Source organism: Coturnix japonica, chromosome 5 (assembly GCF_054131305.1).
Source record: "Coturnix japonica strain WE chromosome 5, WE-NBRP24, whole genome shotgun sequence".
Lineage (NCBI taxonomy): Eukaryota > Metazoa > Chordata > Aves > Galliformes > Phasianidae > Coturnix > Coturnix japonica.
The window spans coordinates 4,651,052-4,664,283 of NC_140667.1; the positions used below are offsets into that span (position 1 = coordinate 4,651,052).

The 13,232-nt window shown below is 37.9% G+C and overlaps 1 protein-coding gene across 6 annotated transcripts in view; it reads left to right on the forward strand.

Moving 5' to 3' along the window:
* ANO3 (anoctamin 3) overlaps positions 1–13,232 on the forward strand; it is a 137,044-nt gene that overhangs the window by 49,571 nt on the left and 74,241 nt on the right. The window contains exon 1 of one of the 6 annotated variants that reach the window (XM_015863408.3): positions 5,775–6,321. The exons of the other annotated variants lie outside the window; for them this stretch is intronic. The gene's annotated coding sequence lies outside the window, so the exon portion shown is untranslated. Of the gene's footprint in view, positions 1–5,774; positions 6,322–13,232 lie in introns of those variants that run through there. 6 annotated transcript variants of the gene reach the window in all.

Sequence of the window (13,232 nt, forward strand, 5' to 3'; positions counted from 1 at the left end):
AGTCACAGGCTTTGAAAGAGCACGGATAATTTTTTTTTTTTTTCCAGATATTTAACCTTTTGAATTCTTAAGTGCTTTAGTAATGATCTCAACTTTTCCCCTGTAATTTCAGAAAATTATAAAATTGCAGATTTTCAAAATAGCTCTATACGCCTCCACAACGGGTCTTGTGACACACTGAGCTGTCTTACGTGGGCCTGATGTACAAGCAGGTGACTTGAGATCGGCACAAAGGTTGCTGGAGGAGGCTAAAGAAAGCCTTCTAATTAATGAGCAGGCTTTTTGTTGGATCTTGCTCTAAGAAGCCATTGTCACATGCGGAATCTTTAAGTCATTGAAAGCTAGCATGGAGCTATGCCATAGTTGGTAAAGTACAAGTTCTTTCACTTTGCAGCATTACCAGCTGAGGTGATTTGCAGCCAAAATTCTCAGGCAATCCAAGGTTGCATGCTGATTAAATGTGTATTTGTCATCTGTTGGCAGTCCATATCCAGCCCATAAGCAACAAAACCACATCTCAGTTTGTTTCAGTGTGTGCAAACAAATGTGTGAGAACCAAAACTGCATTTCAGTTCCACAAGAAACTGTCAGCTGAGTTTTAGAACAATTTTCTCTTCCTCTAGGTGTCACAACTTGCCAGTTCTTCTGAGCTTCCTGTTCATGCAATGAATACGTCAGCAATAATACTTCTACCGTTAAGAGTTCTAGAGTTATACTAAGTTTTTGCACTCAGAAGTAGAGCTACTGAAGAAGCAGGTTCAAAAATCATTGTCCTAGAAGTGCTTCTAAGCCATTCACACCATTTTAAGATGATTTAGAAGAATCAAAACATTTATCTTGGTCTAGAAATGTGGAAGTCTCGTCTGGGTGTGGGTTCTTTGCAAAATCTGTTTGCACAGTAAGTGTTTTAGGCATATTCTTTCTGTACCGCATTTTTGATCAAGGAGGCTTAATTCTTGTAAAACATTGTGTTTTTAATTGCAGCTGTTAATAACTAGGTTAAATAATAATTGTTTTCATGAGGTAGTTAATTGTTGCAGCCATTAGTAATGCCATTTGTTGAGATCTCCCAGGGTTTCAGACCCTTCATTTTAATCCTGCCAGGTGCTACTTTAAGGTAGTACTGAAATTCATGCAGTTTCCCTGCAAAAATCTTCTTAGATATAATATTGCCTAAGTGTTTCAGATAACCGTGCTTCAGAGAAAAAGCAATGCTGTAGCAGCTGAAAAACAAGCTGCCAGTGTATAGAGTACTTAAAGAAATAATGATGATAATAATACTAAACATGTTGAGTTCCCTCAAGACTGAACTTGGTTCTTTGTTGACAGCAGAGTTATTGCATGCATATTGGTGGCTTCAGATGCCTGATATTAATTGGGTCATTGGTGGGTATGTTGCAAAATAGATCACTAAAAACTGTTTTGCTTTCACTGCATCCGCTATATGCAGATAGATTTTTTTACATATATGTATATGTGTTGCTAGATGCAAGTAGGAAACATGACAGTTAGGTAAGGACGAGTAAGTGGAATGCATTCACCTTATTTGTCTTTTCCTTTTCCCATCTTATATTACAAATAAGACTTAAAAATTATTGTATTTCCTAACCAGCAATAGTTTAAAATATTTTGGGGCCCTCTCTTGAGGGTAAAAAGTAAATAGAGTCTACAAAATTACTATTCGACTATCAGTGGTATGAGGAGCAGCAACAAGCTGCTGAAAGATTGTAAAATGAGCTGTTGGAAACATGAAGTATCTGCTGGTGTAATCAACTCAGTATATGGAATCTATATTGGGCAGTATTAATTAGAGCTGAAGCTGTTTCAGGACACACTCTTGGTTGTTGCACAGTCACAGTTCCATTACTGCAGAGCAAAGTACTGTGGGGAAACACCATTGGGACAGAAGGGAGCTGTGGGAGCAGCACTTGCAGCACACAGACTGCATTAAAGAATGAGGTAAAAAAAAAAACAAAAAACCCAAGCATCCAAGTGGTGCTGTTCAACTAGAGAGTTTAACTTGCGTGACAAAGGATAGTGGTAGAGAGATGTGCCCATAGTTAGAAATTGGCCATATCAATATATTTCAGTATCTTTTAACCTGCTTTGTGTACTTAAAATACGCATAGGTAATATTTACCATTACACTGTAGTGCATTGCATCAGTCTGAACTCTGCAATTAGAATATGTTGGATTTAATCTTCACTGTACCTCTGTTTATTAAGTACTTGTCAGAACATAAAGCGTATGTTCAGAAACCTGGCAAGACCCGAAGAGCTTTGGCAATACTGTGCTACACACACTCCATCACTGATTCAGCAAAGTACTGTGAGAAACAAACAGCGTGCCTTGTTTCTTTGGGATGAATTTTTCAGTTTTTACTGAAAAGTTTTCCAAATATGTAGCTGATATTAATAAAGAACTCTGTAAATGCTTCAGTAAATAAAATGTAGTAACTATTTAGTGAGAATGAAGAAGAGATTATTCTTCAGACTGGGTATTGACTGCACTTGGAGAGAGGAACCAGTTTCCCTTCCCAAAGTGCCAAAGCTTCTAACTTGTTTTTCTTCCAGTGTTTATAAAGCTGCTTATGAACTTGAGCATTCTGGAATGTTCGTGCTACTTAAATCTCTGTAGTCCTGGTACAGGTTTTGTATTAAAGAATCAAATCAGTAATTATCTAATACCACTAACGTTTGTGAAAGTGAACAGTAATGATCCTGCTGTGCAGGTGGGCTGTATTGTGGCTTTAGCTGCTAGCTCAGAGAAGGGTACTTGCTCCATTCACTTCTTTTTGTTATATGGTGTGGATGACTGTCACAGCTCCCTAAATACAAAGGCAGAATTTCAGCCTGACTGTTGTTAATACAGAAGAGACTGTGGCTATTTTCTGTATGCTGGATGTGAGAATGCATGGCCGTTCCTCTCAAGCTGTTGAAAAAGCTTCCATCTTTCTCCACTGCAATTACATAAGAGTGTAATTTCTATGTGGTGTGTCAGACACCAAATAAGGGTTGCGGTCATTCAAATACATTTAGTTTTAAAATGTCCATTCTAATCTAAAGGACTATAATTAAATATAGAAATACTGAATCTACTTACCAGATAATATTAACAACAGTCATTTATAATATCTCATTTGCATCTTATACATGGCATTGTTTCACCCAATTTCTCTCAGAAGCAATATACCAGTGAAGTAGGAATTGTCAATGATGTAGTTCTGAGCACTGCATCTGTTTCAGATTTATCTCACTTTACTCAGAAGGGTACCTTGCATACAAAGTGCCCTTTGCCAGCCATTGGGCAGCAGTCATGGCTTTAAATCTAGGCATGTAAATGACTTGTACAGAAAGGCAAGGGGAAGCATTTGTATGGGTATGTATGAATCTGAACTGCTTTGCTTCTCTCCATGCTGTAGAAGGATAACAAAGGAGAACAAGTTGCATAACAGTTGACTATAAGTCAGCATAAAAGCAAAGTCTCCTCAGGGCTGGTATTAGCGTTTAAGAGAATAAGAAAAGGCTTTAAATATATATTATGGCAGAGTGCCGAACAGCAGCTCCAGCTGTCTTTCTCAAAAGCATGTGTCCACTTAGCAGTATGTTCTGATCTGTCTTTCAAAGAAAAGATCTTGAAAAATACATACATAATTGATTTTAAAAGTGGTCCACAATGTGCTTCCTTCCTATGTGGAAAGAGAGATGTCAGAGAGTAAATAGGATAAAAGGATATAGCCAGCTTTCCAAATTTAACCCAGGAAGTTCTCCCTTCCTTTCCTTCTTTTCTTCTGAGTCTGTTCTTCACCAATGATAAGCTAAAATAATCATGCTCGAAGTCACTGAGCTTGGAAATTCATGAAGAGTAAGAAGTGATTGCTTAAATGACTCCATGTTGGCTTCACTTGAGATTGTGTTTTCTCCCAGTGGAAGAAATACCCATAATAATGCAGTATGTGCTAATACACAAAGGGGGGAGCAGCACACTCAGGCTTCCTCAGATTTTAAGGTTTTTTTTTGCAGTCCTTTTCTGCTTTCACACCGAAGTGTTGATGTTGTTGTGCCTTCAGCATGCACTTGGCTGAGCAGACAGTGGCGTGCTGGGCCACAAGCGTAACCAAAATCTGTCTCTTAACTTGTGATTGGCAGAAATTCTTACAAAATGATCAGAAAAGCATGAAAGGTCGTCAAATTTTGGAACATGCAAACATTTTCTTTTGTAGAAAAGTATTAGGAATGTCTCTTAATGGTCCACATTGTTGATAGAACAGTCCATGCATTCCAGAAAAAAATGCAGCCAATCTCCAGCAAAAGCTTTTAGTGTTGTTTCCATAGGAACGTTAAGAGAAAATGCTGTTCTTGTTTGACATCATCTTTAGTACAGTAGGCCTCAGTATTTCTCTCCTTCCACCACGGTGAAAGTCCTGATAGTAGTGAAGTCATGGTTAAGTGGACTCATGAATTCTACTCACTTGTAAGTGTTTTGCAGTAGACGTTTATTATCACAGTCTGTACCTGTGATTCACAGTCAAAGAAAACAGAAATATATCTCAATGTGATGGCTTGTGGACCTTCTTTCTTTTGGGAGTGTGAAAATGTTTGCTGGAGGTTTAAATTCTGGGTGAGTAGAAAGCATGAACACCATTGTATTTCTCAGTTGCATCATTACCTAGCCAGGAAGCTTTGCTGGGGCAGGCAATGAAGGTGGCCAGGCAGTAGGCACAAGGCTTAGCCCCCAGTAGCTTTGGTACTGGAATGCTGCAGCACATTGCAGATTGCCTCCCTCCTGAAGGCACTTACTTTCTACATTACCTTGTGACAAATTGCTTGTGTATCTAGGCTTGAAAATACCTAATTCCAATCAGAATTAAATTCAAGCAGCTTGGATGTGTAAGATAAATATCATAATTCTGAAGACAAAATCGATAGGTAGCTTTAAGAATGTATGCCTCAAACAAGAAAAAGGATATAATATATGGACTTGGGCATTGGATTGTAGTATTTCATTAGTGCCGTGTATTCTGCAAGATTCTGGCTGGTTTTCAAACACTGAGTTAAGCCCTCCTGTACGCAGAGAAGAATATAGAATGATTTTGGTGAGCATAGTTTAATTCATGATGACCTTTGTTTTTCAACAGTGAATACTTCTCAGAGTATATAGACTTGGAGTTTTTTTTGTTTTTTTTTTTTTAAAGGACTCTAATGTTCCTCCTTTCATCAGGGATTTTCTATTAAGCTACTGACAGGCATGCAAGAAACCAAGTTTTTCTGATCCTGAACCCTTATCTTCACCCATCTCCGCATCAGCAATGGGTAATATGATTTCATCTTAAGTGTTCATTTACAATATTAGGAGTGATTGCGGCTTCATTTATTGCTTTAGTTCTCCTTTAGCAGATTTGAAATGATTTTCTTTAATCGAGTTTACTCTTCATACATGAGAAGTATCACTTCACTAAATATACTGTGCTTCTGTTTCTCAGCACTATACATGTAGTGTTTCACTTTTTTATTTTTTGTTAAGTATTTGTTACCATGACAGTATTTAAGGCATTTTGAAATGAATATGAGCCTATAAATACATATTACAAGTCTGCACAAAGAGATTTGAAGCCATTAGTGTCACTTTTGTAGATAAGTACTTAGGCATTCTTAAAGCCAGCAATTATTTGACTGCTTCTCATGATGAGCTATTAAATCCTCACATGAAATTTTGTATGCGTTTTTTATGACTAAGGATTCGCTTATCATAGAGCTCAGCAGCAAACTCATTTGTATTTTCTGATGGTAGAAGAGAACTAGCGAGTTAAGCAGAAAGGAAGATTGGCTGGCCTTCAGCTGTGGAAGCGTACAAGAAAATCAAACTAAACATACCCCACTCCTTAAATTCCTGCTGGAAGGTTGTTCTACAGCTGAAGGAGTTAAAGCCTGTACAACATTTTTGGTTGTGAAGATGAAGCGCGCAAGGCAGTGAACCATAATGGATGTATTGTAAGAACCAGGCCATTGGGAGGAATGACTTGGCTTCTTGTATCAAGCCTTTAAAAGCACCACGTGAGCACATCTGCGGAGATGGGCTCCCTTGGTTTCCTCAGTCTTTTCTATTTCTCCAGGTCATGGCAGTTTCTTCAACTTATAGCTTCGGGTACCAGAGGCTGGAAAATAACTTTCTTGAATCATTTGTTGAAGGCAATTTAAAAATAATATATTGATTTTAGATTAATGCCAGGTAAAAGGAAACTAGAAGAGGCAATCTCAGTGCATTGAGCTAAAACTAAGGAGTTCATGGCATTACCTCGGATGCAGTAAATATTATAAAAGGTAAGGGAATTACTAGCATTGTAAATAGCTGATGCTTTTCATATTGTATTCACATAATGCTGTGTTAACTCTTTTTATTCAGTTATTACTAGAACTCCTTTCCTATACCATTACGTTATTTTTGCAGAGTGTACAGTGCTAATCAGTTAAGAAATGCCAGAATATTAAGTGCTTTCTGAAGCCTTAATTGCAGATACCATATAGTACATCCTGCCACATTTAATCAGCTCAATGGCAGTTGGCTGTAAAAGAGCCTGCAAACTCAGCGGAGTCATCCAAACACACTTGGGTGATGCTGAAGTCCGGGCTGCTGCCAGCACACCTAAGCAGGGGAAGGGGACCTGTTAATGAATATCCCTGCATGAGAATGGAATGGAGAGATCTCTAGGATCTTAAGTTATCCTAAGTTGTGATTACTATGTTATTTCTTATGCATATTTTTCAGTCTGTTCTAAATAAGAAGAGGGGTAGTTGTTTAAAATGTCACTGAACACTGTCTTAGGGCAAGTAATTTTGCCTATTAAGAAGTCTAGCCACTAGTATGGGGCTGAGCTATTTTTCTTGTCATAACCTCACTGTTAAGCTTCCTGACCACTATGGAGAAGGAAGACCACTGATGGCTCTCTCAAGCGCATAAGCTTATGCAGATGACATTTGTTATCATGTCTGCCATCATCATTCTTCGCTTGCCTAAATAATCCCAGTTTGTTCAATGCTTTTTTGTTGATCATGCACTCACTTTAATTCAGTGCCATATCCTTCTTTATAGACTAAGTGATCACTTTTCCATTCTTAAATGCTAAGTATTTCAGTACATTTATAGCATCATACATTTTTAATGATAAAGTCTATATATGTATATATGTTCATAACCTTTATTCAGATTAGCAGCCAACTGCTTTTGAATCCAAGCAATGACAGCTTTAAAAGTCTGAAATCAGAATTCTTGTAGAGAATCATGGAATCTTTTGAGTTAGAAGGGACAGTTAAAGTTTAAGGTCATCTAGTAGAACTCTGCAGTGAACAGGGACACGTACAGCTCCATCAGGGTGTTCAGGTTGGCCTTCTGGGCTGTTAGGGCAAACTGGTGGCTCATGTCCAGCTTGCCCTCCACCAGTACCCCCAGGTCCTTTTCAGCAGGGCTGTGCTCTATCCTTTTGTGCCTCAGCGTGTACTGATAGTGGGGCTGCCATGACGCAGGTGCAAGGCCTTGCACTTGGCTTTGTGGAACCTCCTGAGGTTCTCCTGGGCCCACTGTTTAAGCCTGCCTAGGCTAATGTGGATAGCATCCCATCCCTCAAGAGTGTCAGCCACACCACACAGCTTGGTGACATCCCCAAACTTGCTGTGGGTGCACTCAATCCCATGGATTAAAGAATTGTAGGATAGAATTATTGAGCTGTTTGATCTGGGAAAGACCTGGAAATCAAGTCCAACCATCACCTAGCTTTACCATTTTAAGTATCATCAAAAGCTGTACTAACTGAAGATGGAGGGGTTGTATGGCATACATGTCTTCCATCAATGAGGTCTGTTCTGTTTCAGTGAGAAACTCAGGTTGTTTGATCTGGTTTGGCCCTCAGAAATACATGCTTGTGTCCACGTGTCTTTCTGCATTGCGTCTTGTCACTGGTGTATAACTGACCATCTTCTGATCCCTGTGATCCAAAGAGGTAGTGAAAAATAATTCAATAATTCTTAATAATCAATGTTTGCATTTCTGTCTCCAGAGTTTTTTTAAGCAGGATTCCGTTTGCAGTCTGTTTCACTGCAGACACATGTTTTTTTAGTTGTTTTTGTCTGTGCTGTTTCTTTTTTGCTTCTTGGATCCTGGCATCTGGCTTTTAGTTTCTTATCACGTGGATCTCCAATGTGAGTATGAATAAAGCTGGATAAAAAGACAGGTTACAGCATGTGTGAGTTTGTTGGTGTCACGGACGCAGATAGATCTAGAGATAACTCTGTGACCAGTTCAGCCTGGTTGTGCAACTAATGGGGCAGGGGTTCCACAGACCCATGCACCATGGAAGGAGGAAAAAGGGAAAGTGTATCATAAAATCATAAAACCATGACAGTCAGGCACAAGGTTAAAATATGGAGTATGGAATGGATGAATTCATATCTTTGGAACAAATTATAGAGACAAATTACAGGAGATTTTGGGGAGTTTATGCTTTCACCAAATGTGGGTGTATTTTTCTGCACATTTTAAAAGCAAGGCTTTTTACAAATTCATATATCCCATTCTAAAACATGTGGGCAAGATATTTATTCAGTGAAAATGTCAGAATTCTTTTTAACATTAGCAAATATGTTTATCCCAATATTTTTGAGAAAGATTTTTCTTTTTGGTTGCAACTGACAAAAATATACTTTTCTTTTTTTTTTTTCCAGATATAAATATGTATTTCTGTGTCACATGTGGTGTGCACAGATTGAGTGCCCTGACTGGGCTCATTGCTGGGTTGCATTCTGTGAGCAATGCTCCTGCTTGTATGGCCAAAGCCCCTGAGCATGTGAGGACAGATGGGCAAGGTACAGCAGCATCTCCCCAGGGACGTGACATATGGTTGGTGTACCCTACAGAAAGTTCATGTACCTTTCATTGGCATGGACAGTATGTATAAATCATTACAAAGGCACTAGAGAAGTTCCTTAGCTTATTCCAATTATGAGACAGGTGACAAGATAAATGAAGGTTAAAAAAGAAATAAGACGGCTGCTCAGAAAGTAATGCCTCCAATTTATTATGTTAGTCCCCAACATCAGAAGCAGCTGGTGGTGGTATGGCAGTAGGGGTTGAGCTTTCCTGACAATATTCCTTTACCTTAATACACATATAATGACTTACTGCTACCTTATACCAAATTTCATTTTTACTTCAGTAAATTTACATGTTTTACTGCTTACAGCCATTGAAGTTTCATTTGTATTTCAGTGCTTTCTCTCATATCTTGGGCTTTTTGAGACCTACTTGGCCATGAGAAACTACACTCAGATTTTACAGGATTCTCGCTTTCTGCTCAAGACCCATCCATTCTTCTCAGTGAACAAAAACCTACCTCTAACAGTACACGGTGCTTTTAGCTTCTGCTGTATTGTTTGTTCATGCAAAACTGGCAGTTCCTGTCTGCACTGATCTCTTGTCACCTTAACTCTAAGGTGACATTTGGCTAACAGATAAATATGATAACTGGCCTCAAAACACTGGGCACCTATTCATTTTATGTTTGGTGCATTCTTGGTCTTCCTCTATTAAAAGACAGTAATGCACTTTCTTCCTTTTCCTTATCCTCATTATATTCTTGCAAATCAACTCAGTTGTACTGCTTCTGGTCTCCCGAGGATGCTCTCAGAAAGCATTTTCAGGATTTCAAGAACAAAGGCTGTGGAATAACCTACTTTGAGGTGAAAATAGACCCTTCTAGAGATGTGTCTGGTGTTACTGTGTTTGGGGAGAACATGTATTTTATTAGATTTCTGATATTTTTCTGGCAGAAATGTTTGTTACAGCTCTGGAGATAATCCAGACTTCTGGAGCTTTTTAATTCCCACATTCAATTAGGCACAAAAATATTTTGCTTTATTTTCATGGGAATTATTACTGATGAGTCAGGCACAAATCTCGTTCTGTTAAAGTTATGTAAGACCAGATATTCCTGAAGGCAGGCTTTGTGAAAGGTGCTGCTTAAGGCTTTAGAATGCAGCCCTTATTTAGAGCTATTGACTTAGCTGTGCTTTTGATGGCAAATAGACCACCGTGGCAACCAAAAGAAAATGAAAAACCATTCTGTCTGAATTAGTTTCTTTTACATTAAAACTGAGTTTGTCCTATGCCAGGAAAGATCAAATGTTTGAAAATGCTTAAGGTACATCTCACAAACACAGGCAATGTCAGGGAAGCATGTAGTGATGTTTGCAGGGTCTCAACGTGTTGTACAAAAGTAACAGTAATTGGCAGTGTAGCTGCTTTGGTTTGCATCTTACCTTACTGGTGTGGTACTTAAAGCAACATTCTAAGTTGTGTTTAACTGAATAGAGGTTTTTGTAGACCAAAAATCCCTTTATTCCTGGCATTTTAACACTATTCAAAAATAAATAAACCAACTTTTCTTTTTTATATATTAAATATTGGCATTTTATTGGCTGCTTCTCTAAATCTTGCAATTTGGGACAAATACTTCACAATCCTAGATGAAAAACTGGCTATATTTATTCATTATTTATTCTTTCAGCCTCTGTGTTATTTGTGTAATTCTTACCATGGTAAAGTTGTTTAACGTAATAGACCTCATTTATTTCTCAAGTTGATCATTACAGGAATTACTCTGATAGGCACCGTGTGGGATCAAGGACAGACTTATGCTAAATTTAGGAAGAGAGTTTTGTGCAGGTGCTGGTAGTTTGCTAATTCTGTTGCTGAATTTCCTGCTGCTTCCACGAGGAAATAGATCTTTTCTTCACTGGACCCAGTCCAAGAGGTATGTAGTGAAGAAATATAGTTCTGACTTCTCCATGAAAACACTGTAGTAGGTCTTTGGTTTTCTTGTGGCTTTGTTTAACTCTTCATTTCTTATAGTTAACAACTAAAATAAAGATGTGCCCATTTAATTGAAGTTTAAAAAGTTCCAGAAAGGAAAGCTTGCTTCTGAAAATGACTTAAGGGGGAGAAATATCTTAAACTCTCTGTAAGGCCTTTAGTTTTGTTGCATTGTTGTTTTGCTTCTCTATGCGAGGATGGTGTCCTAAGGGACTGCAAAAGATTTCCATGCTGATGGGAATATCAAATGCAAACCCAAATATAAAACTTGTGAATAGTAGAACGGTTATTCTTAAGTTTCTTTCCCAGCAGAATCCTCTTGGGATCACTTTTAACTCTAGTTGGTGCATTTAGTAACAGAGTAATGACCTGGAAGCATATATAAAATCCTTATGGCAGCAGTATGCGGAGCCCTAAATTGAGCACAAGTCAACAACAAGCATTTCAGTGAAGAAGCTGGAGACTTTTCCTAAGAGCAGTTTCTCAGGGATGCTGCTGGATCTGGTTTCAGTGCAGCAGAAATTGGGATTTACCCATCTCTTACTGGGTAGTAATGCTGCCCGCTGCCAGGGGGCTGCAACCAGATGATCTTTGAGATTCTTTCCAAACCAAGCTAATCTTTTTTCTTGGTTGTCATTTAGAAGAGAAAGGATGTCATGCCTTGATGATCACTTGTGATCACTTGTGAAGTTAAAAGCATAAATCATCCTGGCTCTTCCCTTAACCCTGTTCTTACTGAGGTGGTTTGGTTCAACTGATCTATTTAAATGGTGAAGCCTGCAACTGACTATTTCTTTAAGACAGCCTTTAATACCTGTTACAGCCTGCTTTAAAATTCATTTCATGATTTAATATCAAATGCAAAGGATCTATCAGGCCGGCTGGAAATGTGCAGGAAGAAAAACCTGTGAAAACATTATTCTTTCTTTATTAGTCTTTGCATTTGAAAAATGCGAAGATGACAAAAAGGTTATTTTGCAAGTGACAAAGAAATAATGGCTTATCAAGGAGAGAAATCATTGCAGCCAGTTTTGGTGCTGGAAATAGTGCTGCTTTCTACATGGAGTACATGTCTTGCTAAAGAGTAAACAGGCTGGGACTTTTCACATTAAAGTATAGGTTAGTACCTGTGCGAGATACTTGTTAGGAGCTGGTTATGCTTGAATTGCAGCTTGAGAAGTTGGAGCTGTTAAAGTTTACTCCTCTGAAATAAAAATGACATTTCGAAAGAAAGAAAAGATGGCTTTAAAACTTTGTCTGCATACCATACATCTACATTAGGAAAGAAGAATCTGATGAAAGTATGATATATACAAAGTACCTAAATGTCTATATTCCTCTTTCACGGTGCTCATAAATTCAAAACAAAACAAAAAGGGGTAAAATAATGGTATTAAATGGTAACAGTCTTCAAAGCATGATTGACAATATTATTAAATCTCATTATATCATGAACACGTTCATAAATCAGTTTAACAAATGATGTGCTATGACAATGAAAAATACCATCCAGGCTAGCCTAGGAGTTTTACTTGTGCAGTGGCTGCATTTGAACATTTAAAAGAAATAATGTTGACCTGCCCATTTCATTATGGAAAAGGCAATCTGAAAACATGCCTTAGAAAACCAGAGTTCATAAGTTCACTTGATTATAAATCAGCTATGTGAAACTGAATATCTTCAGTATTTGCTGAGGTACTTCAAACAGATGAGAACTAGTTAAAGGAACTTATTGTTTATTCACCATTATCTGTCTTTTAGTTGTGATTTCCCAGAGCTTAATAGAGAAATGATCATGTATTTGGTTTTCTTTTCTTTTCTTGGCAGCTGCCAATCCGAGTAAGTATATTCATTAGCAGTAAGTGCCTGTTACACCCATCGGTTACTGATACCTGTGTGTTATTGTGTTCTTCATAATGGAGCTGATTTATTCTTCCTTCTGTAGAAATATGTAGAATCATAAGTGTCATGAAATCTATTGCAATCTTTTCTTTGTATCGTATTTTATTAGACAGTCTAATAATGATGACACTGGCATTTGAAACTTCAGGTTCTCACTGTGCTTCTTGAATGATGCTTCATTTTAATTACTTATGTGTTGCATCTGAGTTTGTTTTTTTACGATTCAGAAAGTCCTTTTATCAGGAAAAGCTTTTGATTATGTGAGCTGTTGGTGAGATCTGTGCGTTGTTGATGTTGATGAGATCTGTGTGATTGTGGACATCATTATATACTCTATAAAGCTATTGATTTGACTTTTATAGTAATTACTCCTGCTTCAAGCTAAGATCTGTGATGGATTAAATGGGCAATAGTTCTTAGGTTATTCATTTTTATATGGGCACCTATGAAGTCTTCCTGAGTCTGCTTC